The sequence below is a fragment of the Hyla sarda genome, chromosome 6 (assembly GCF_029499605.1).
Source record: "Hyla sarda isolate aHylSar1 chromosome 6, aHylSar1.hap1, whole genome shotgun sequence".
NCBI lineage: Eukaryota > Metazoa > Chordata > Amphibia > Anura > Hylidae > Hyla > Hyla sarda.
In genome coordinates this window covers 129,123,850-129,147,361 of record NC_079194.1, presented here as the reverse complement: position 1 = coordinate 129,147,361, position 23,512 = coordinate 129,123,850, and the positions used below count along the sequence as shown (strand labels likewise).

The following is a 23,512-nucleotide window of genomic DNA, read 5'->3' as shown; positions in this document are numbered from 1 at the left end:
GTCAGGGAATAGTTAAAGGGTACCTCTCATCAAAAAAAACTTTTGATATATTATAGATTAATGTATGCAGAATAACTTTACAATTGCATGTTATTAAAAAATATGCTTCTTTCTATTTAATTTTCCCCTTTGAAGAAATGACCACTAGGGGTCTCCCTACCAGTCCTGGCAGCAAGCATTTCAGACTCATGCTGGAGTCCTAAACACTACGAGCTGCCAGTATGCTTTGTTCACAAAGGAGAACACTCAGAGCTGCCAGGCTGCTTTGTTCACAGCCTGTTTGGCTGTGAACAAAGCAGGCTGGCAGCTCTGAGTGTTTAGGACTCCAGCATGAGTCAAAAATTCTTGCTGACAGGACTGATCGGGAAAAATACAATAGAAAGAAGCATATTTTTCATTAACATGCTATTGGAAAGTTATTCAACATTCATTAATCTAAAATATATCAAAAGTTTATTTGATGAGAGGTACCCTTTAAAGGGGTATTCCGGGCAAAAACATCTTATCCCCTATCAAAATCTCCGCAAACTTCGTGCAGCAGCCCGCATTCTATGCATGGCTGCATCTGTAGTTTCGGAAATGCAGGGGGCGTGGCGTGACGTCACATTCCCGTCTCGAAAGCCCGGCAGTTTCCAAGACTGCAGACGCAGTTACGCATAGAATGTGGGCTGTTGCAGGGAGATCGCGGGGGGTCCCAGCGGCGGGCCCCCCGGGATAAGATGTTTTGCCCGGAATACCCCTTTAATGTTGCTGGCTTTTTCAGCCTCAGCCTCTGTTAGTCAATCGCTCCTAGGGTGTGTCTATTTAATGTCAGCCCAGTCTAGCCTCTGGGCTGGTGATTGACTTAATTTCATCCTGACTTGCTAACATGCTGGCTATGCTGCTAATGGAGGTTTGGTGAAACACTCCTTGTTTGAGCTTTTAATCTACTATCACTGTTTTAGCATGCACTTTGTATTTTCTGGTTTTAGCCATGTTCGGTGGCATGCTCTTAGTGGATTTTAAGCTGAGTTTGTTTAGTCAATTTTAGGATTTGTTTATCCTTTCCGCTGTGTGTCTGTTCACACTGTGTTTTCTGTTGTATCCATTTATGTGAAGTTCTGTGTTTTATATTTCTGTTTTCCTACTGGGCCAGCATCCTGACCACACGGTGTGTGCGCCGCTGGCCAGTAGTCCATTTGGATTTATTATTAATGGCTACTCCTATAGTGGAGTGGAGTGGAGTGTCCAGTTTGTGTGTTCAGTGTGAACAGTGTTCTATAAATATATCCTGTGTATCTAGGCATCCCTATTACCTGTCCATGCGGACTTCATATCTACTGGAGGTTTTTGCATAGGAAATGCGAATATTCCTGATTAGTAATAGATCCCTGTTTCTGGTCCATGGGGACTTTGTGTCTTCTGGATGTTCTGGGGGATGATGCTATATTCCTGTCTGTTCCTAAAGTCTGTTGACTTATCTGTTTTCTTGTCTGGTGTTTTGAACTCTATGTTTATTAGTTCTTGTAGTATCCTCTGTTCACGGCCACTGAGTCCTCTGTTCATGTCCGATGATCTATAGTCTCCTCTGTTCATGTCCGCTGATAGTGTCCCCTGTGTTGCTCACGGATCTGTGTCCACTGATCTTAATCTGTTATAGAGTTCTATGTTCCTGTTATGTTTCTGGCTTGTGACCGACTATTTATTAGTATGTGTTTTTTATTAGGCCCCTGCACTTTAGTTCAGGGAGGGACCGGTGCCCAGTTGTCGATCCACCAGTTAGGGTGGATGGGCAAGTAGGCAGGGGGAGCGGTTTTAGGGTCAGTTTAGGGCTCACTCTCCCTGTCCCCTGGTCGGTCCCTGACAGAAACACAATGGATTTTTCGATATGGAAAGTATATAGCATTTCTGTCTCCTGTGAAAGCATCCTTAGGTAGCTTTAAGCCAAATGGTTGTTAGATGATTAAAACCTTATGTTCGTAAATATTTTTAGGTTCCACAATTGTTCTTTGAAAATGGCAGATATTACATAAATACATAAATAAATACATTATAGTAAAAGTTGACAGTCCTAGTGTAAGTCATCAGTATAGAAAGTGTAACTTAAAAGTAGTAGAGTCATATAACCATCTTGGGTATCCCCCAACTTCCTTGTTAAGGGCCTTGTTAATTCTTCCACAATGATAGACCCATCTTCAAATAGGGCATTGCTTCCTTCCAGCATGGCAGCCTCTGTTAGACTCTCTCAGCCATCATTCTCTTTCCAAGATGGCAGCCTTAGTCTTAGTTCCATCCCCCTTCCTCCATAATGTCCTCATGTCTGAGCCTATATACTGTATTCATGGGCATCTCATAATTGAGGGTGTATCCTTTATCATTGAGGGTGTGTCTATTATTTTTGAGGGATAGGTATTGACCAGTGTGCAGGGAGGGGGCTACACTGACAAACACTGGATAGTTTGTGTGGCCCTTTGCTTCCATAATTTTTCATGGGCGATGCCTGCCTCCCAGCAAGCTACCAATGTCAGGAAGTTCTCTTCTGGATGCACCAAATCCAATGTGTCACAGCTATATACAGAAGATTCTACTCCGCCATCATGTGCAGACCCTCTTTTGTATGTAACTGTGGATGTTACAAGGAACTGCTTTTTGCCACTTTAAACCACCCAGAAGAATTGATGCATGGTGGTGGAAGCATCATTCTGTGGGGGAGTTTTTCAGTGACTGGGACAGTGAGACTGGTCAGGGTTAAGGAAAAACTAATTGGAGCTATAAAATCGAGCTGAAAGTAGAGAGTTATTCCTAAAGGGGTACTCCAGTGTGAAAAAAAAAATTTAAATCCACTTGTGCCAGAAAGTTAAACAGATTTGTAAATAACTTCTATTATGTTTTTTTTTTTTTTTAAATCATTCCAGTACTTCCACAGGAAGTTATTTTCTTTTTGAATTTCTATTTCTGTCTGACCACAGTGCTCTCTGCTGACAACACTGTCCATGTCAGGAACTGTCCAGAGCAGAGCAAATCTCCATAGCAAACCTATCCAGCTCTGGTCAGTTCCTGACATGAACAGAGGGGTCAGCAGAGAGCACATTAGTCAGACAGAAAAGAAATTCAAAAAGAAAGGAACTTCCTCTGTAGTATACAGCAGCTGATAAGTACTGGAAGGATTACGATTTCTATAGAGAAGTAATTTACAAATCTTTTTAACTTTCTGGCACCAGTTGATTTAAAAAAAAAAAAAATTTCCACCAGAGTTCCCCTTTAATGAACCCCTGATCCAGAGTGCTCTGGATCTCAGACTGGGCCAAAGGATCATCTTCCAACACAAGACAATGACCCTAAGGACACAGCCAAAACAACACAGGGTGGCTGAGGGGCAACTCTGTGAATGTCTTTGGGTAACCCAGCCAGGTGGTCCCCATCCAACCTGACAGAGCGTGAGAGGATCGTCAGAGAAGAATGGCAAAAAAATTCCAAACTCCAGGTGTTAACCATGTAACATCATCCCCAAGAAGACTGGAGTCTGAGTTATTTAGTGCAGAATGAATAAAGGCCACAACATAACAAAATGCAAAAATAGAAAAGGGTCTTTCTGAATACAGTCTTAAAGGAAATCTGTCACCAGTGTCAACTGCACTAACCTGTCGATACCAACAGGTTATTGCAGGTGACACTGGTGACAGATTTCCTTTAACCCCTTAAGGACCATGGGCTTACGGGTACGCCCTGACGACCTGGTACTTAAGGACCAAGGGTGTACCTGTACGCCCGTGGGAATTCCGGTCCCCGCCGCTCGACTATACTTACCCCGACCTCCTCCGCGTCTACGGTTGGCTGGCGGCCCGAGTCTGAAGAGGGATGTCACACATGTGACGTACCTCCGCAGACCCGCACAGGACGTCAGTGACGTCACTCGTCAGGGCGCCGCCGGAGAGAAGAGAAGCGCAGCGCAGGTCAGGTAAGGTTGTCTATGTGTATGTGTGGGTGTCTGTGTGTGTGTATGTGTGGGTGTCTGTGTGCATGTGTGGTTGTCTGTGTGTGTGTGTGTGTGTGTGTGCGCATGTGTGGTTGTCTGTCTGTTTGTATGTGCATGTGTGGTTGCCTGTATGAGGCGGTGGGGGGGGGGGGGGGGAATGGTGGAATGACAATGCTACCGAATTTGAGGAACCTGCTACTACCTAATGTGGGGAAACTGCTTCTTCCTAATGTGGGGCTATACTGCACCTAATGTGGGGAACTATACTGCACCTATACTGCACCTAATGTGGGGAACCTGCTTCTTCCTAATGTGGGGCTATACTGCACCTAATGTGGGGAGCTATACTGCACCTAATGTGGGGGAACTATACTGCACCTAATGTGTGGAGCTATACTGCACCTAATGTGGGGGAACTATACTGCACCTAATGTGGGGAACTATACTGCACCTAATATGGGGAGCTATACTGCACCTAATGTGGGGAACTATACTGCACCTAATGTGGGGAGCTATACTGCACCTAATGTGGGGGAACTATACTGCACCTAATGTGGGGAACTATACTGCACCTAATATGGGGAACTATACTGCACCTAATGTGGGGAACTATACTGCACCTAAAGTGGGGAACTATACTGCACCTAATATGGGGAGCTATACTGCACCTAATGTGGGGAACTATACTGCACCTAATGTGGGGAGCTATACTGCACCTAATGTGGGGGAACTATACTGCACCTAATGTGGGGAACTATACTGCACCTAATGTGGGGAACTATACTGCACCTAATGTGGGGAACTATACTGCACCTAATATGGAGAACTATACCGCACCTAATGTGGGGTAACTGTACTGCACCTATTGTGGGGGAACTGTACTGCACCTAATGTGGAGGAACTATACTGCACCTAATGTGGAGGACTATACTGCACCTAATGTGGGGAACAATATGGCACCTAATGTGGGGAACTATATGGCACCTAATGTGGGGGAACTATACTGCACCTAATGTGGGGAACTATGTGGCACCTAATGTGGGGGAACTATACTGCACCTAATGTGGGGAACTATACTTCACCTAATATGGGGGAACTATACTGCACCTAATGTGGGGAACTATATGGCACCTAATGTGGGGGAACTATACTGCACCTAATGTGGGGGAACTATACTGCACCTAATGTGGGGGAACTATACTGCACCTAATGTGGGGGAACTATACTGCACCTAATGTGGGGGAGCTATACTGCACCTAATGTGGGGGAACTATACTGCATCTGATTAAGGGGGACATGGGACTGATTAAGGGGGACACGGGACTGATTAAGGGGGCAGGGGAATTATTAAATATTTAATGGGGGGGGGGGTGCGCCACAAGGTTAGCTCTCACAGGGCGCCTGAACACCTAAGGCCGGCCCTGTGCAAAACTACAACTCCCATAATGCATTGACAGACCGTACATGCTGGGAGTTGTAGTTTTTCAAAAGCTGAAGGGCACACTGGTTGCGAAACACTGCGTTAAGTAGCAAACTCTCATTGTTTTGCAACCAGTGTGCCTCCAGCTGTTGCATAACTACAACCCCCAGCATGCACAGACAGCCAAAGGGCATGCTGTAAGTTGTAGTAATATGTCTCCAGCTGTTGCATAACTACATGTCCCAGCATGCCCTTCGGCTGTCACTGCATGCTAATAGTTGTAGTTTTTGCAACAGCTGAAGGCACACTGGTTGCAAAACATTGAGAGTTTGTTACCTAACTCAGTGTTTCGCAACCAGTGTGCCTCCAGCTGATGCAAAAACTTCAACTCTTAGCATGCAGTGACAGCCGAAGGGCATGCTGGGACTTGTAGTTATGCAACAGCTGGAGACATACCACTACAACTTCCAGCATGCCCATTGGCTGTCTGTGCATGCTGGGGGTTGTAGTTATGCACCAGCTAGAGGCACACTGGTTGCAAAACACTGAGAGTTTGTTCCTTAACTCAGTATTTCACAACCAGTGTGCCCTTCAGCTGTTGAAAAACTACAACTCTAACTAAAACCCCCAGAATGCATGGACAGCCTTGGACATGCTGGGAGTTGTAGTTTTGCAACAGCTGGAAGTTTGCAACCCCCCCACCGCCACCACCACCATGTGAGTGTACAGGGTACATTCACACGGGCAGGGGTTTACAGCGAGTTTCTCCCTGCAAGTTTGAGATGCAGCAAATTTTCCGCTGCAGCTCAAACTCCCAGTGAGAAATTCGCTGTGAACCCCCGCCCGTGTGAATGTACCCTAAAAACACTACACTACCACAAAATACAAAGTAAAACACTACATATGCACATAGCCCTACACAGTTACACCCCCCCCCTCCCCCAATAAAAATGAAAACGTCGGATAGGGCAGTGTTTCCAAAAAAAAAACCAGAGCCTCCAGCTGTTTCAAAACAACAAATCCCAGTATTGCCAGACAGCCATTGACTGTCCAGGCATGCTGAGAGTTTTGCAACAGCTGTAGGCACCCTGTTTGGGAATCACATGCGTAGAATACCCCTATGTCCACCCCTAGGCAAATCCCTAATTGCACATGGCACTCTCTCACTTCGGAGCCCTGTCGTATTTCAAGGCAACAGTTTAGGGCCACATATGGAGTATTTCCATACTTGAGAGAAATTGTCTAAGAAGTTTAGTTTTTTTTTCTCCTTTCACCCCTTATGAAAAGGTAAAGTTGGGGTCTACCCTAGCATGTTATTGTAAAAAATTAAATTTTTTACACTAACATGCAGGTGTTGCCCCATACTTTACATTTTCGCAAGAGGTAAATGAAAAAAAACACCCCAAAAATGTGTAATGCAATTTCTCCTGAGTACAGAAATACCCCATATGTGCACATAAAATGCTCTGCGGGCGCACAACAAAGCTCAAGAGAGCGCACTATGTACTGTACATTTGAGATGATTTGCACAGGGGTGGCTGATCATTACAGTGATTCTGATATCTGGGAGTTTGAGCTGCAGCGGAAAATTAGCTGCATCTCAAACTTGCAGGGAGAAACTCGCTGTAAACCACTGCCCGTGTAAATGTACCCTGTAAACTCACATGGTGGTGGTGGTGGTGGCGGTAGGGGGGGGGGGTTGCAAACTTACAGCTGTTGCAAAACTACAACTCCCAGCATGTCCTATGGCTGTCCATGCATGCTGGGGGTTTTAGTTAGAGTTGTAGTTTTGCAACAGCTGAAGGGCACACTGGTTGTGAAACACTGAGTTAAGGAACAAACTCTCAGTGTTTTGCAACCAGTACTCCACATGAGGCCTTGGACTCTTATATGCGGACTGCCTTACAACACCTTGGGAATGTGGATGCCAATATGAAACTCCAACTGCTTCTCCAGTCCCAAACTGCAGAGAGAGAGGCAAGAGCGGCTGAGGGAGAGGCACGAGCTGCAGAGAGAGAGGCGGCAGAGAGAGCGGCCCAGTGAAGGCATGAACTAGAGGTTCTGAGGCTGAGAGGGAATGCTTCATCCGCACGGAGTGATGTGCAGGATCAAGGAGACCACAAACCCCGCTTAGAACATTTCCCCATGTTGGAGAAAGATGGTGATCTGGATGTGTTCCTGAGGGGATTTGAAAAGGTTTGCAGGCAGTTCCATCAGCCTAAGGAACAGTGGGGACGATATCTAACCCCACGGTTGCGAGGGAAAGCTCTGGATGTGTTTGCTTCTCTTTCCTCTGAGAGTGACCAGGACTATGAGGCAATAAAATCTGCCCTGCTAAAAAGTTTTAATCTGACTCCAGAGGCTTATCGGAAAAAGTTTCGGACAAGTGCCACAGAAAGCTGCACTGAACATGCAGGTCAGTTAAGGACTGCATTCAGGAAATGGACTGGGGGCCTACAAGTCACTACCTATGAGGCCCTGGAGGACTTGATGGTCCTGGATCTGTTTCTCCAAACACGGAGCTTTGAAGCCAGAGAGTGGATTTTGGACCGCAAGCCCAAGACAGCAATGGAAGCAGCAGAACTAGGAGATGACTTTGCCAATAACCGGGCGCCAGCAGCAAAGCGTGGATCTGCACAAGCTGGAGCAAGTACCTGGAGGGGAGCCACACAACCACAAAGCACCACCAGGCCAGCCAGGAAATTCTTGCCATCATCCCCAAAAGCAACAGGAGCCACATTGGGTCAGGGGGACACCCGCCAATGTTACAGATGCAACAATATTGGGCACCTGAGTGCCACTTGCCCCAACAAAAAGAATTCTCCACCAGTAGCTGGAGGACACACAGCCGTTCTTCTGGTGTCCGGAGCGGTGGAGAAAAAAGTGGATAACCTGCAGAGTGTAACTGTGGGTGACTAGGTGACAGTGGGTTTGCGAGATTCTGGAGCCTCCTTTACCTTGGTGCGGCCTGAAGTGGTGGATACAGAGGACTTCATCACTGGCTTTAAAAGGAATAGGAGGTGTGCGGTCTGCTGTGCCCATGGCCCGTGTGTACCTGGATTGGGGTACAGGCAAAGGTTTGCGGGAGGTGGGGGTCTCTGAGGACATCCCTGTTAATGTTCTGCTGGGGAATGATTTGGGTCGGATGCTCTGTCATTATGCTCCAGAGGACACTACCTGCACACCGGATGGGCTAGGAGAGAGCCCTGTTCATTCTGAGGTACTGCGCGAGACTTTGGGAGACACTGTGAACTGTGGTAACTGGAAGGGAGTGCAGGGGATTGATAAACGTTTACCTGTGACTGAACCAGTAATGTTTTTCAAAAGTGAAATGGGGTGTATTGTAAAATGTGGTGACAATGAATTGCCAATGCCAAAACCTAGTGGAAATGGGCTGGGGGGGGGGGTTGGTGTGCCCCTGGTGACATGTAAGGAGGAGGGACCAGCAGTGAGTGATATGTCCCAATACTGTGAGCCTAAGGAGGAGGAGGGAAGGAGTGATAGCCCTGTGTATGAAGCCTGTATTGTTATGTCTGGAACTGAGAGAGAGGACGGTAAACCCCAGGGAGGCATACCAATGGTGGCAGTGGTAACGTGTCAGCAGCAGCCAGGGCTGCAGCTTTAAAAAGAAGGGAGGGTGGTGATGCAAGGGGCAAGCTGTGTGACATGCAAGCCACAGCAGAGGAAGGTGGAGATGCTAGTTCACCTGGGGGAAATGTGCTCCCTGATGCCACAAGATGGGGGGAGGGAAATGAGCATTTCCGGGAAGCTCTGCGCAGTGACCCTTCCCTTGAAGGGCTGAGACAACGTGCTGAACATACAGGTGTTGACACAGATGGGCATCGGGTATATTGGGAAAATGATATCTTGTACTGGGAGTCCCTTTCCAAAGGCATGCTAGGGGCCCAGGAGAGAGAAAGGCAGTTAGTGGTTCCTAGGCAGTACAGGAAAGAGCTGCTGAGGTTAGGCCATGAGACCCCCCTGGCAGGACATTTGGGAGTGGCCAAGACAAAGTCCAGGTTGGCACACAATTTCTATTGGCCAGATATGGGTACTGCTGTTGCAAATTACTGTAGATCTTGTCATGTCTGCCAAAGGGTGGGTAAGTCCGGGGATGTAACTCGTGTTCCCCTAGTTCCCCTACCAGTCATATCTGTACCCTTTGAACGAGTGGCAGTGGATATTGTGGGGCCTCTGACTATACCCAGCAGCACAGGGAAACAATTTATTCTTACTGTTGTAGATTATGCAACTAGGTACCCTGAAGCTGTTGCCTTATCCTCCGTCCGAGCAGATAAGGTGGCAGATTCTCTGATCAGTATTTTATGCAGGGTAGGGTTCCCCAGAGAAATTCTCACTGATCAGGGCACACAGTTCATGTCCAATCTAATGCAAAGTCTCTGTAAGAAAGTGAATGTACAGCACTTGGTAGCAAGCCCATACCACCCCCAAACAAATGGTCTTTGTGAGAGGTTCAATGGGACCTTGAAACAAATGCTAAAAACCTTTGTAGAATCAGAGGGCGGGACTGGGAAAAGTATTTACCCCATCTGTTATTCGCTTACAGGGAGGTACCCCAAGAGTCTACAGGCTTCTCGCCCTTTGAATTATTGTATGGTCGCAAAGTGCGGGGACCTCTAGATTTAGTAAGAGGAGAATGGGAAGGGAGGCTACATGCCCCTGAGACTTCTGTGGTGGAGTATGTTCTGAGATTCAGGGACAGGATGCAGGCAATGACTGGGCTGGTACGTGACAACCTCACAGCAGCACAGTCCAGGCAGAAGTACTGGTATGATCGCAATGCAAGGGACCGGGTCTATGAAGTGGGACAGAAGGTAATGGTTCTGATCCCCATCAGGCAGAATAAGTTGCAGGCCGCCTGGGAGGGTCCCTTCCCCATTCTGCAGCGCCTAAAACCCACCACATATGTAGTTGCTCTTGATGAGAAAGGTCAGAGGCAGAGACAGTACCACATTAATATGCTAAAGGCATACTATGACCCTGAGGAGGTGGTACTCAGTGTATGTAGTGCACCAGAGGAAGGGCTGGGTAGTGATCCCTTACTTGATCTAGTGGAGGAAGCTAAGAGCCAGGGATCCCTTCAGGATGTGGAAATCAATCCACAGCTCTCAGAGGAAAGAAAGAGGCAGCTAAGTCAGGTACTAGGCCGCTTCAGTGCCACCTTTACTGGGAAGCCAGGGCGAACTACTCTAGCCTTACGGGGGACCAGCCACCGCTAAGACAGGTAGCCTACCGGGTATCCCCAGAGGTAAAGTCCTATATACACAAGGAGATTGAGAACATGTTGAAGTTAGGGGTAATTAAGAAGTCAAAAAGCCCTAGGGCCTCCCCAGTAGTTCTGGTGCCTAAAAAAGACAAATCTACTAGGTTCTGTGTGGATTACAGAAGGTTAAATGCTGTCACTACCTTTGATGCATACCCTATGCCCAGAATAGAGGAACTACTTGATCAGCTAGCAGGTTCCCAATATGTGACTATCATGGATTTAAGCTGAGGGTAATGGCAGATCCCTATGACCCCAGAGGCCCAGGAGCGGTCAGCCTTTATCACTCCCTTTGGGTTGTTTGAGTGCTGTGTCGTGCCTTTTGGGATGAAAAATGCCCCAGCCACTTTCCAACGACTGGTTGATCAGCTGCTAGAGGACAACAGGGAATACGCTGTGGCCTACTTAGATGATATTGCCCTATTCAGCAAGACCTGTGAGGAGCACCTGAGTCACCTGGGCAAGGTGGTAAAGCAAATAGCTGAGGCAGGGCTTACGATAAAACCAGAAAAATGTCAAGTTGGCATGACAGAAGGGCAGTATCTGGGGCATAGAGTAGGAGGAGGGTCCCTACGCCCTGAGCCCAGTAAGATGGAGTCTATTATGGCCTGGCCAATTCCTAAGACCAAAAAGCAGGTCATGTCCTTTTTGGGGACCGCAGGGTATTATCGTAGATTTGTCCCAGATTATAGTAAGATAGCAAAACCTCTCACAGACTTGACAAAAAAGAAGGTGTCCAAGCAAATTACCTGGACTGAGGATTGTGATAAGTCCTTCATTGCCCTCAAGACTGCACTGTCCAACTTTCCGGTCCTCCAGGCCCCAGATTTCAGTAGGAGTTTTGTGGTACAAACAGATGCTTCCAATTTTGGTCTGGGGGCTGTTCTTAGCCAAGTAAACTCCAATGGAGAAGAGCACCCCATTCTCTACCTGAGTAGGAAGCTATTGCCTAGGGAAGTGGCCTATGCAGTCATAGAGAAGGAATGTCTAGCTGTGGTCTGGGCTTTGCAAAAATTACAGCCATACCTGTATGGCAGGGATTTTACAGTCATAACTGATCACAACCCTCTACATTGGTTGGACAGAGTGTCAGGTAACAATGGAAAACTGCTTCGCTGGAGTCTTATCCTCCAGCAATATAATTTCACTGTCCAACACAGAAAAGGAAGCCTGCATCAAAATGCAGATGGATTATCGCGTCAGGGGGAAATAGATGGTTAATGGAAACAGATCTATCAGCCTGAAAGGGCAAGATCTCTCTGTCCCCATCTTAAGGGGGAGGTGTCAAGCCCAAGGACTGATTATTAAAATCCAATATGTGTATTATAATTATAACTGTGTGATGTATTATCCAAGCCATGGGTGAGAGGTCATTCAGACTGTGTTTTGTGTATTGCATTTTATTGGGGGTCTGGCTGTTTGTTTGTATCTCCTTTGAAGTCATGCACCGTGGTCTCATCATATAATTAAAGAGATAAGGGGTCAGGAAGAGAGAAGACCCCCTGGTGAGATCAGAGGGGAGGGGGGAATGGAGTCTCCCTCCCAAGAGAGCAGATATGATATTTAAACAATGCTAGACTAAAAGCTGGGTGTTCAAGGCTGTGCCACAAGCTGACAAGACCATCCTAAGAACGGCACTCTCAATCACTCATGGACTGCTATATCATCATGCTGTAAGAACTTCATCTTTTGTTTTCTGAACTTGCCTTGCTAAATTCTTTTATATATTTTTGTACTTGTATGTCATTTGTTTCTGTATTTTTATATAGTCAGCACTCTGATACCTTTTATCAGATTAAATGTTTAATTAATCAGCTCTGGTCTTTGATCTCTAAATATGTGAGCTCACCTTTCTGAAGGAGGCTCTGGTAAAACACGTTTATCTAAGGGTTAATTTGGTGCCTTGCTGGGACTTGTAATGGATACCCAGAGGTCTGGCGGCTTTAACCCTTGCACCATCACACTCTCTCTAGCGTCTTAGCTGGACCGATAGGGTGTGATGGTGACAGGTACATTCACACGGGCAGGGGTTTACAGCGAGTTTCTCCCTGCAAGTTTGAGATGCAGCAAATTTTCCGCTGCAGCTCAAACTCCCAGTGAGAAATTCGCTGTGAACCCCCGCCCGTGTGAATGTACCCTAAAAACACTACACTACACTATACTACACTACCACAAAATAAAAAGTAAAACACTACATATGCACATACCCCTACACAGTTACACCCCACCCGCCCCCCAATAAAAATGAAAACGTCTGGTATGGCAGTGTTTGCCAAACAGAGCCTCCAGCTGTTGCAAAACAACAAATCCCAGTATTGCCGGACAACCATTGACTGTCCAGGCATGCTGGGAGTTTTGCAACAGCTGTAGGCACCCTGTTTGGGAATCACTGGCATAGAATACCCCTATGTCCACCCCTCTGCAAATCCCTAATTGCACATGGCACTCTCTCACTTCGGAGCCCTGTCGTATTTCAAGGCAACAGTTTAGGGCCACATATTTCCATAATTGAGAGAAATTGCCTAAGAAGTTTTTTGTTTTTTTTCTCCTTTCACCCCTTATGAAAAGGTAAAGTTGGGGTCTACCCTAGCATGTTATTGTAAAAAAAAATATTTTTTTTACACTAACATGCAGGTGTTGCCCCATACTTTACATTTTCACAAGAGGTAAATGAAAAAAAAAAACACCCCCAAAAATGTGTAATGCAATTTCCCCTGAGTACGGAAATACCCCATATGTGTATGTAAAATGCTCTGTGGGCCCACAACAAAGCTCAGGAGTGAGAGCGCACTATGTACTGTACATTTGAGGTGATTTGCACAGGCTGATCATTGCACAGGGGGGGGGGTGTAAATGCTCACTGTACCCATTGTTACATTCTGTTAGGGGTGTAGTTTCCGAAATAGGGTCACATGTGGGGCGGGGCGGGGTCCACTGTTCTGGCACCAAGGGTGCTTTGTAAACGGACATGGCCCCCGACTTAAATTCCAGCCAAATTCTCTCTCCAACAGCCCAATAGTGCTCCTTCTCTTCTGAGCATTGTAGTGCGCCGGCAGAGCACTTGATGTTCACACATGGGGTATTTCCATACTCAGAAGAGATGGGGTTACAAATTTGGGGGGGCATTTTCTCCTATTCTTGTAAAAATTGTAAATTTGGGGAAAAAACTGCATTTTAGTGAAAAAAATGTAATTCATGACACATCCGACTTTAACGAAAAGTCGTCAAACACCTGTGGGGTGTTAGGGCTCACTGTATCCCTTGTTATGTTCCTTGAGGGGTGTAGTTTGCAAAATAGTATGCCATGTTTTTTTTGCTGTTTTGGCACCATATGGGCTTCTTAAATGCGACATGCCCTCAAAAAACATTTCAGAAAAATTTGGTTTCCAAAAGCCAAATGTGACTCCTTCTCTTCTGAGCATTGTAGTGCACCCGCAGTGCATTTGACGTCTACACATGGGGTATTTCCATACTCTGAAGAGATGGAGTTACACATTTTTGGGGGCATTTTCTCTTATTACCCTTTGTAAAAATGTAAAATTTTGGGGGAAAACTAGCATTTTAGTGGAAAAAAATCATTTACACATTCAACTTTAACGTAAAGTCGTCAAACACCTGTGGGGTGTTAAGGCTCACTGTGCTCCTTGTTACGTTCCTTGAGGAGTGTAGTTTCCAAAATAGTATGCCACATGTTTTTTTTCGCTGCTCATGCACCATAGGGGCTTCCAAATTGCAACATGCCCCCCCCCAAAAAAAAACATTTCAGAAAAACTCACTCTCCAAAATCCAATTGTTCCTTCAATTCTGAGCCCTCTATTGCGCCCGCCGAATAGTGTTGCTCGCAAATATTCGCAATGTGAATTTTAATCGCGAATATCGCAAATATTCGCGAATTCGCAAATATTCGCGAATATAGCACTATATATTCATAATGACGAATATTATTTTTTTTTTCCACAGTACACATCACAGTGATCACCCCTCTCTGCTTCCAGCTTGTGTGGTGTAAAGAAGGCTCTAATACTACTGTGTGAGACTGGCGTGCGAATTTTCGCATATGTGAAAATTTGCATATGATAATTTTCGCATATGAAAATTTTTGCTTATGCTAATTTTTGTATATGCTAATTTTCACATATGTTAATTTTCGCATACGCGAATTTTCGCATATGCGAAAATAAAGCGAGAATATTACGAATATGCGAATTTAGCGAATATATGACGAATATTCGTCCATATATTCGTGAATATTCGCGAATTCGAATATGGCCTATGCCGCTCAACACTACCGCCGAACACTTTTTATCCACATATGAGGTATTTCCTTACTCGAGAGAAATTGGGTTACATATGTTGTGGGGATTTATCTCCATTTACCCCTTGTAAAAATTGGAACATGTGAGTGTAAAAAATTAAGATTTTGAATTTTCTCCTTCACTTTGCTGCTATTCCTGTGAAACGCCTAAAGGGTTAACACACTTACTGAATGTCATTTTGAATACTCTTAGGGGTGCTGTTTTTATAATGGAGTCATTTATGGGGTATTTCTAATATGAAGGCCCTTCAAATCCACTTTAAAATGAATTGGTCTCTGAAAAATTCTGATTATGAAAATGTTTAAATGTTTTGAAAAATTGGAAAATTGATGCTGAGCTTTGAAGCCCTCTAATGTCTTCCAAAAGTAAAAACATGTCAACTTTATGATGCCAACATAAAGTAGACATATTGTATATGTGAATCAATATATAATTTATTTGGTATGTCTATTTTCCTTACAAGCAGAGCGCTTCAGTGTTGCCATTGAACCTCTAGATCCATAATCTGGGCTTCCAAATGAACAACTCGCACACATCTCGTACAACAATATGCACCCTCAAACTGCTGTTTAAGGATTGCATACATTGTGCAAGATGCACATTGGGCTGCCTTTTCCAACATGGAGGCCATACTAGATTTGGGGGTTGCAAAAACTAACAGTAAAAAAAAAAAAATCAAATATTTCAATTAAACTCCCTGAATTTAAAGTATCTTGAAGAGTAGCTCCCACCATGTAACAAAAAAAGTTTCTGTCTCTGCCTATTGCCCATCTATCCCTAACCCCATTCCTGCCTTTAAAAATGTTTTTCCCCCTTAGAAATATATTTTTGTCTGCCTGGTAGTGTGCTCACTTACCAGGCAGACTTCCCCAGCAGGCGCAACGTCACTGCCTGCTGGGGGGCCGACTTCTGCCTTTAGCTCATCTATGCTGCGCTTCCATCAGGAGTGCTCATAGATGAGTTGCCAATAGCACGGCAGGCTGCTCCGGGGTCTCCTCCTCCCTATTTAGCAGTGTAGTGTTATCCAGGGAGGAGGAGTATAGGAGCATTGCCCACCTGCCATGCTCATCGCTGAGACCCGGGACCAAAACGAAGTACGGGTAAGTGAAATAGGACCTCACTTACCTGTACAGGACATGTATAGTCCTGGAGCATCAGCGCAGCACTGAGATTCAGTGGCATGCTGCCTCCAGACTGTAGATGCTGGGGGCGGCAGCCAATGAGTGCAGGCAGCTGCAAGGCCAGGCATTCACAGCACTCGCTTATGCCTGTTTGATTGACAGTCAGGGAGAGAGAGCAGGCTGACTGAATTTGGACCGATTGCCCGGCTGGCATTGGTCCGAATTCAGTCGTGACGTTTCGGCAGACTGCAGCCGGCCACTAGGAGGGAGACCCCTAGTGGCCGGTTTTCAAATATAAAATACAATATTTCAAGAAAAAAAAATGGATGTATATTAGAGATTTGTTGTAGTACATAAGTAATGCAACATATAAAAAAAAAAAAAGGTTCATGACAGTGCCCATTTAATTTAAAGTCCCTCTCACTTTTATACTTACACCCACTTGTATATTACACACTCTTGTATACAGACACATAATCACTAGCTCGGACAATCGCTTAGTATACTTTCTTTTACAGTTACCAGACTCCACCTCTTTCTTACACTGCCTGGAAGCGAATGCAAAGGGGTAGCTGGCTGCAAATCAGCTGCTAATTAACTAACTACTCCCTGCACTGTCCACCTGAATGACAACAGGTCTTAAATCTATAACACATTTTAGGCACATTATATGGTATAATATAGGCATTTAAGGGAGTAGGTAGAACACAAGTGCAGGGATGGGGGGGGGCAGGGGTCACAGTATGGAGTCTGCCGGACCGGGCAGCTAGGGTACAGGGGTACGACTTCTGTACTGGGCCACCACAAACTCCCTCTCTTAACAACAGTCATCCTCGGTGCCCAGTCCTGGAGGGCAGATGACATTAAAGTGGCCACTGGTAATACTAACAGTTCTTGGGGCATTTATACCAAATGTCCTTCTCAGGTCTGAGGAATGAATAAAAAATTACTGAGAATGAGTCCATGTGGCATTGGTGAGAATGTCCTTTACTTGCTCCTTTGTGAGGGTATTGATAATTGGGCTGGTTGGACATGTTCAGTTGTGAGTCTTGCAGCACATTTGATACGGATCGGGCCGAGGCTTTCTACCAGAATGCTGCTGGGGCCCTACGGCAATTGCTACTTCCCCCCAGGACACTATGCACATTTCTAGTCAATATAATGATATTACAAGATTACCTATATATGGTAACTCTGCCTCTATACGTGTTTCACCTCTGCTTCAGGGGAACCCTCTGGCCAGTAGAGTACCCTGTACACGATGGACAGGAAAATGGTTAGACATTTACACGTTTCTGACTATGTATTGACTGGATAATATACATTAGTGATATACTGTTTTAACTACAGTCTTGACTAGACATGACATTTGACTAGTTTATACACACAAAGCAGTATGTACATGACATTAGCATTATCTATGGTAGACTGGCTAGATATGCAAAGTTACTATCACTCTCGGTACCTAGCTGGTAACTGTCATTGCAGTGAAGTAGTGGATATGCTTCTCGTGACCTAGTCAGGATACCTCCTACATAAATTACCATGGAGAAAAACAGTAAATACTCCGACATTTTTGTACCAACACGTTATATACATTTATTAAAATGTGCCTTAAACAATATAGATGTGAAGCAATTAGCACTCGGCACTGCAAGTCTATACCTTTGTATAGGAGTCTGGTCACACTGCTTAATTATTATCCTCCGCTGTTCTGTGTGGTGCTCAGTCCTTACGAAACATAGATGCTCAGGAGAGGTCACATCTAAGCGCTCTGTGCAGAGCGAAACCGGCCGCTTGACTATACGTTGCTTTGTATCCAGCTTGTCCCAATAAAGGAACCGCAAGTTTTTACCTGTGAGTGCCATCTACCAGTGTCTTTCTGTTTGCTTAAACAATATAGTACAACAACATTTGCATCACCTGTGCAAAGTATAAATGGGAATATATTACTCTGAATATATATATTTTTGGAGTACTGCTCCACAGTTCTGGTACATTTAGAGTTCTCAGTAAAGGATCAGGGCTAAAAGCCAGGCATGTACACTTACGTAAATGGATACAGAAGTTCTCGGTAAGTCCAGGCGATTTTCTTAAACGTTGCAGGAACATGAAAACAACATCACCTCTTCACAAAACAAAGTTAGTGACAAGTAGTAAAGTTATCACTTGTAAACTCTTTGGCCTGGGTATTTGCCATCCCAGCCTTGCCTGTCGGGCTGCTTCCGAGGCTGGGACATATAACTGGGTCCACAGAACTGTGCACCCTCCAATGGACTCACTCAGGCATTCCAGTTTACCAGGGATACGGTAGACTTGGTAATGGTGGGGCGGATGGTAACCACCATTTGCACTGCAGCAGTTTGCGCCACTGGGGGAACAGTAGTTGGTGCCTGTTGGGCCAGCCAAACCGTCTCCTCAGCAGGAGAAGGCCGAGGAACTTTAGTTTGTGCCCTCTGATTAGGCCAAACCTCCTCAAACACAGAAGTAGGCCTGGGCACATCTGTAGATGACTTGTGCAGTAACTTTGGTGCCTTCATTCCCTCTACAATTTTGTCCACCTGGGCTTCTCTCCTAGCCCTCTCGGACTGGGCTGTTGGAATCGGGAGATGGGGCTTACCTGGCAGGGGAAAAAGGTGCTCTCTCATGTACTGGATCAGTCCTGACTCTTTGCCAAATAGCCACCGGGGCAATGGTGGTGACCGGGGATGTACTACAGACTTCTGGACCTGGGGAGTTTGCTCTGAGCTAGGGGTAAAAGGAGGAGTAGAGCTGGGGTACTCACTTCTGACTCCTCTGTATGGATATCTGCCCAGGATCCCCAGGTCCGGTGGTGATTGGGCAGACTCACCGGCAGTAACCCTCGGGAAGATGCCCGTGTTCCCTCCGCCGGGGTTGCTGGCATGTCTCCATCGTCCAAAGGCAGCGGGACTTGGTAGCAGGCCTCTTCGGCCCCGATGGAGATCCGTTGTAGGCGATCTGTTAGCTCCTGAAACATTGGCGCCACAGCCGAGGCAAATTTGAGGGCCTCTGGTGCCATCTTGGGACTCTCTGACCTCGTGCCTGCCTGTTTTGCCAAGTTACTCCACTCACAGGCTTCCAGAAAACTGAGAGGATATGGCGGCGCTGCTCCTTTTATGCAGGGTTTCGGGAAAATGGCCACCGGCCGGAAGTGCATCAGCAGTGCTGACTTGCGCTCCTCCGGCAACAAGGGCCAGATCTTTACAGTTCCACTTCGGCATCGATACAGCAACATGGTTTCCCTGTCCAGGGGCGAGACGTTGCCCAGTCCGGGACATTTTCAGGTACAGGCAATGGTTTGTTACGTAGCATAACTTCGGACCTGATTTTGCACATGGTTGGCACAGTACTTAAACGATTCACAATGGCACATAACATTCTGATCTTCACCTTCCCCTCTATTTCACAAGCTCCTCAAGTTAAACACTTTTAACTGGCAAAGTCCTGTTACTTTATAGTGCAAATTTTATTCGCATCAGCATGCGATTTTCTGACAATAGTGGACACAGTTCAGACTGGGGGGGGGGGCTCTTTAGGCATAAGGCACACACCCGTATCCTGTTCGTGATGCCAAAAGTTGTGGTGAGGGTGTGATGAGGGCAGAATGAATTACCCTAGGGGCAGATGGCATTAACCCCTTGTGTTCGTGATGCCAGGATGTGGTTTATCCTCTACACCACCCGAAGGAATACCGCTGGATCCTGGGCTAGGCACGGGGGCAAGTTACGGAACAACGGCAGCTTTATGGAGTCAGACAGATATAACAGTCTATACAGCTTGGCTAGGCCCACGGAGGTCACCAGTGACTTCAGAGACCTTAGGGCTTGCTGGGACTTATAATGGATTTTTGGATGCAGGCCACACTGATTTGAGACAGGATGACTTGGACTGACTTGACTATGACAGACTATGACTGACTTCACCCCTTCTGTAGCTTAGCGGGCTTTGACTTGACCTATGGGACAATGGACTTGAGAATCTGTGGCTGCTTGACTGACTTTAGGCCTCCTCTGGACTCCAGACACACACCTAGGACATGACCTTACTGCAACTCAGCATACAAGAGCATAAGAGCCACCCAGGGCTTATATGGGGAGACTAGGAGGAGTCCCATAGGTCACCCTTAGGTTACATGGTCACTGATACCTCAATGGGTTACAATCACATGACAACAGGTCTTAAAGCTTTAACACATTTTATGTACATTATATGGTATAACATAGGCATTTAAGGCAGTAGGTAGGGGAAGCCCAGGGGTAACTGTATGGAGTCTGCCGGACAGGGCAGCTAGGGTACAGGGGTGCAACTCCTGTACTGGGCCACCAGAATATCATGGACGAAAACTGAGAGTTTCACCAGCTCTTATATTATTATGCTCCTGCACAGATATTTAAATGTATGCCCTACCTGTATTCACTACCCCAGGCGTTTCTGAGTTTCCTCCCAGGCATCCAGTGACCGCACACTGCATACAAATCTTAATCTAAACAATAGCGAAATAGTGAAAGTTTAAAGAGATTATCCACTATAAGGTGATTTTAGTACGTACCTGGCAGACAGTAATGGACATGCTTAGAAAGGATCTGCGCTTGTCTAGGGGCTAAATGGTTATGTCATGAGATTACCATAACACTGTGGCTAGCTTTTTGTGAACTTGTATTTCCTGTTTGACTTATGTTTTTTTGACTACAAATCCCACGATGCCATTTTCCTCCCTCCCACACATCAGCCACCCCACCCATTGAAACAAAAGACCTGTGGTTTTCAATCAGGGTGCCTACAGCTGTTGCATTAGTTGCAGATTGATCCCTCCACCCATTAAAGCAGACAGGCTCCCTGTCATCAGCTGACTAGTGAGTCAGATCTCGGCCGCATTGCAAGCTCGGAAAAATCCGAAACAACAGTAATTTTGTATGCTGGTAAAAATAAATAATGGGGTGAAAATCACAGAAGAATTGTGAGAAAACCGTCACACACAGGTACAGACACTTTTTTATGAACTACACTAACTTTACAGCCTCTGTGGCATAGTCAAATAAAACAAATTCATGGAATACCCTTTTAAATATGTTGTTTAAGGGGAGTCAATAAAGGTGGAGCAGAATTCACCTCCAAGGAGATAAAATTGTGCATTTCAGAGATAACATTACCTAGGGAGATCAGCTAGAGAAAAAAACAGATATGATTGCACGTCCACAACATGCACCTTCATCTAATGCTTCTCAGCAACATTCATTAAACTAACAGGTAATTAGTGTACTTTATGATCATGAAGTGAAAGCCCACTAGCCAAGTCATGGCCACCTGTAAGTAGTGGGTCCCTAACATACCTAGCATAATATGGTGCAGCACTGAGTGGCAACCACCACCACCCCAACACCAGTGCCCACAGGAGGAATGACCCACTGGAAGAGCAGCCCCAATGCCACTTAAACCAGTTCCTGGGCCATTCCTTCCCACAGACATGGCGGTGGGGCAACAATGGATGCTACACAGAACCACATCAATGTGAACAGGTGTAAAAAGCTCACTCACCATGTGCTCCCAGCCAGAGACTGGGAGGCTGCCAGAAAAGAATAGGGCCCTAATGCAACTTTCTGCTAATTTATATAGGCCTGGGCTGAGGGGGAGGGGTAGAGTGCTGACCAAGTGAAAACAAAAAAAGAGGAGATAGAAAACACAATGTGAATTCAATTAGAGAAAAAAACAGACATGGTCGCACATCCACAACATGCACCTTAATATAATGCTTCTAAGCAACACTTATTAAACTAACAGGTCGTTAGTGTACTTTATGATCATGAAGTGCAAGCCCATTAGCCACGTCACGGCCACCTGTAAGTAGCGGCTCCCTAACATCCCTTTCATAAAATGGCACAGCACTGAGTGACGAACACCACTGCCCCAACACCAGTGCCCACAGGGGGAATGACCCACTGGAAGAGGGTTGTGGTGCGGTGCTGTTTGGCATCCGCTGCTGCCCTGGCGCTGTGTCTGTGGGGTGGTGCAACCCAGGGACTAGTTTGGGTGGCATTGGGGCTGCTCTGCGAGTTAGGTTGTCCCCCCTGTGGGCACTGGTGTCAGGGCGGTGGTGGTCGCCAGTCAGTGCTGCGCCATTTTATGCTAGGGAAGTTAGGGACTCACTACTTACAGGTGGCGCTGATGTGGCTAGTGGGCTTGCACTTCATGATCATAAAGTACACTAAATGTTGCTGAGAACCATTAGATCAAGGTGCATGTTGTGGATGTGCAACCATGTCTGTTTTTTCTCAAGTTTAATTCACATTGAGTGCACACAATTGATGAGGGGCAGTGTAGCCTGAGGGACAGTAACTTGCTCATACTATGAAGCTTTGACCTATTGGATGAAAGATGCCCAGTGGGCTGGAATTATATTGTATTACTATGGATCTTCAAGTAAAATTTCACAACCATTTATAAGACCCCAATAAAATTGCTAAACAAAATGCTTTAATAAGGACATTTATTTGTCTGAGTCACTGAGGGAGGTTAGAAGGAAAAATAAAACTGCTTCTGTATACATTAAAGAAATATAATTATTAAAAAAAACTGCAATATTTCCTTTTTTTCATCATGGTATTATCAGATATCTATGGATTAGGTATCGCTGTTGGATGTTTTTTTTTTTTTGTGTTGTACTATTATCTCCTTGTCTAAACTATTTTCTTATATCATTATTAGTATGGAATTCCTGATTATCATTGCAGGTTATTGCATCTTAACATGCTAGTACATATATTCCTGTATATCTATTCATCTACACAAATATAATTTGTATTACAGTGGTCTCTTTGTTAGAAAGGCTGATTGGTATACCTTATAAGTATATTTTTGTGTCACCTACATTGAGGTGTATTTATATTATTGTCACACATTTTTGGTGGGTATTTGTGTGGTGTTGAACTGTTGGTGACTTTATTGTAAATTTCCCTCCTCCCCTTTTTGGACTGTATGGGCCCATTTTGTACTTGGGGCCCACCCATTGCTTGGTCCTTCACCCCTTCCCCTCATATAAGCTTATTATTGTATCCTGTGCAATTAGTGCTAAGAAGAGAATGCCAATGTAGTTGAAACCATCCTAAGGAAATCTTTCATCAGCTGCACTAACCTGTTGCTACAGACAGTAGGTGACACTGAAGACAACAATACTTACCTGGTCCTGCTCTGTGCTGTGGTTCTCCGGCTATGCTCTTCAGTATCTTCTGCTCCAGGCCCGACTTGGAGCATGGCCGGTGAAACTGGCACAAATTTCCAACTGATTGCGGACATAAAAAGCTGATATGTTGCTCGTCACCATTTGGGGGCTAAGAGCTCTCAATTGGAGGGGCCATCTTGTCTGCTTAGTAAAAGAAAAACAAGGTAATGCGAACATAA

The 23,512-nt window shown here is 45.5% G+C and overlaps 1 long non-coding RNA gene across 2 annotated transcripts in view; it reads right to left on the bottom strand.

Annotated features, from left to right (window-relative positions):
- Positions 1-23,512, bottom strand: part of LOC130276101 (uncharacterized) — a 173,866-nt gene that overhangs the window by 107,450 nt on the left and 42,904 nt on the right. Inside the window, exon 3 of one of the 2 annotated variants that reach the window (XR_008845020.1) lies at positions 17,276-17,348. The exons of the other annotated variant lie outside the window; for it this stretch is intronic. This is a non-coding gene — a long non-coding RNA (uncharacterized LOC130276101). The remainder of the gene's footprint in view (positions 1-17,275; positions 17,349-23,512) is intronic. 2 annotated transcript variants of the gene reach the window in all.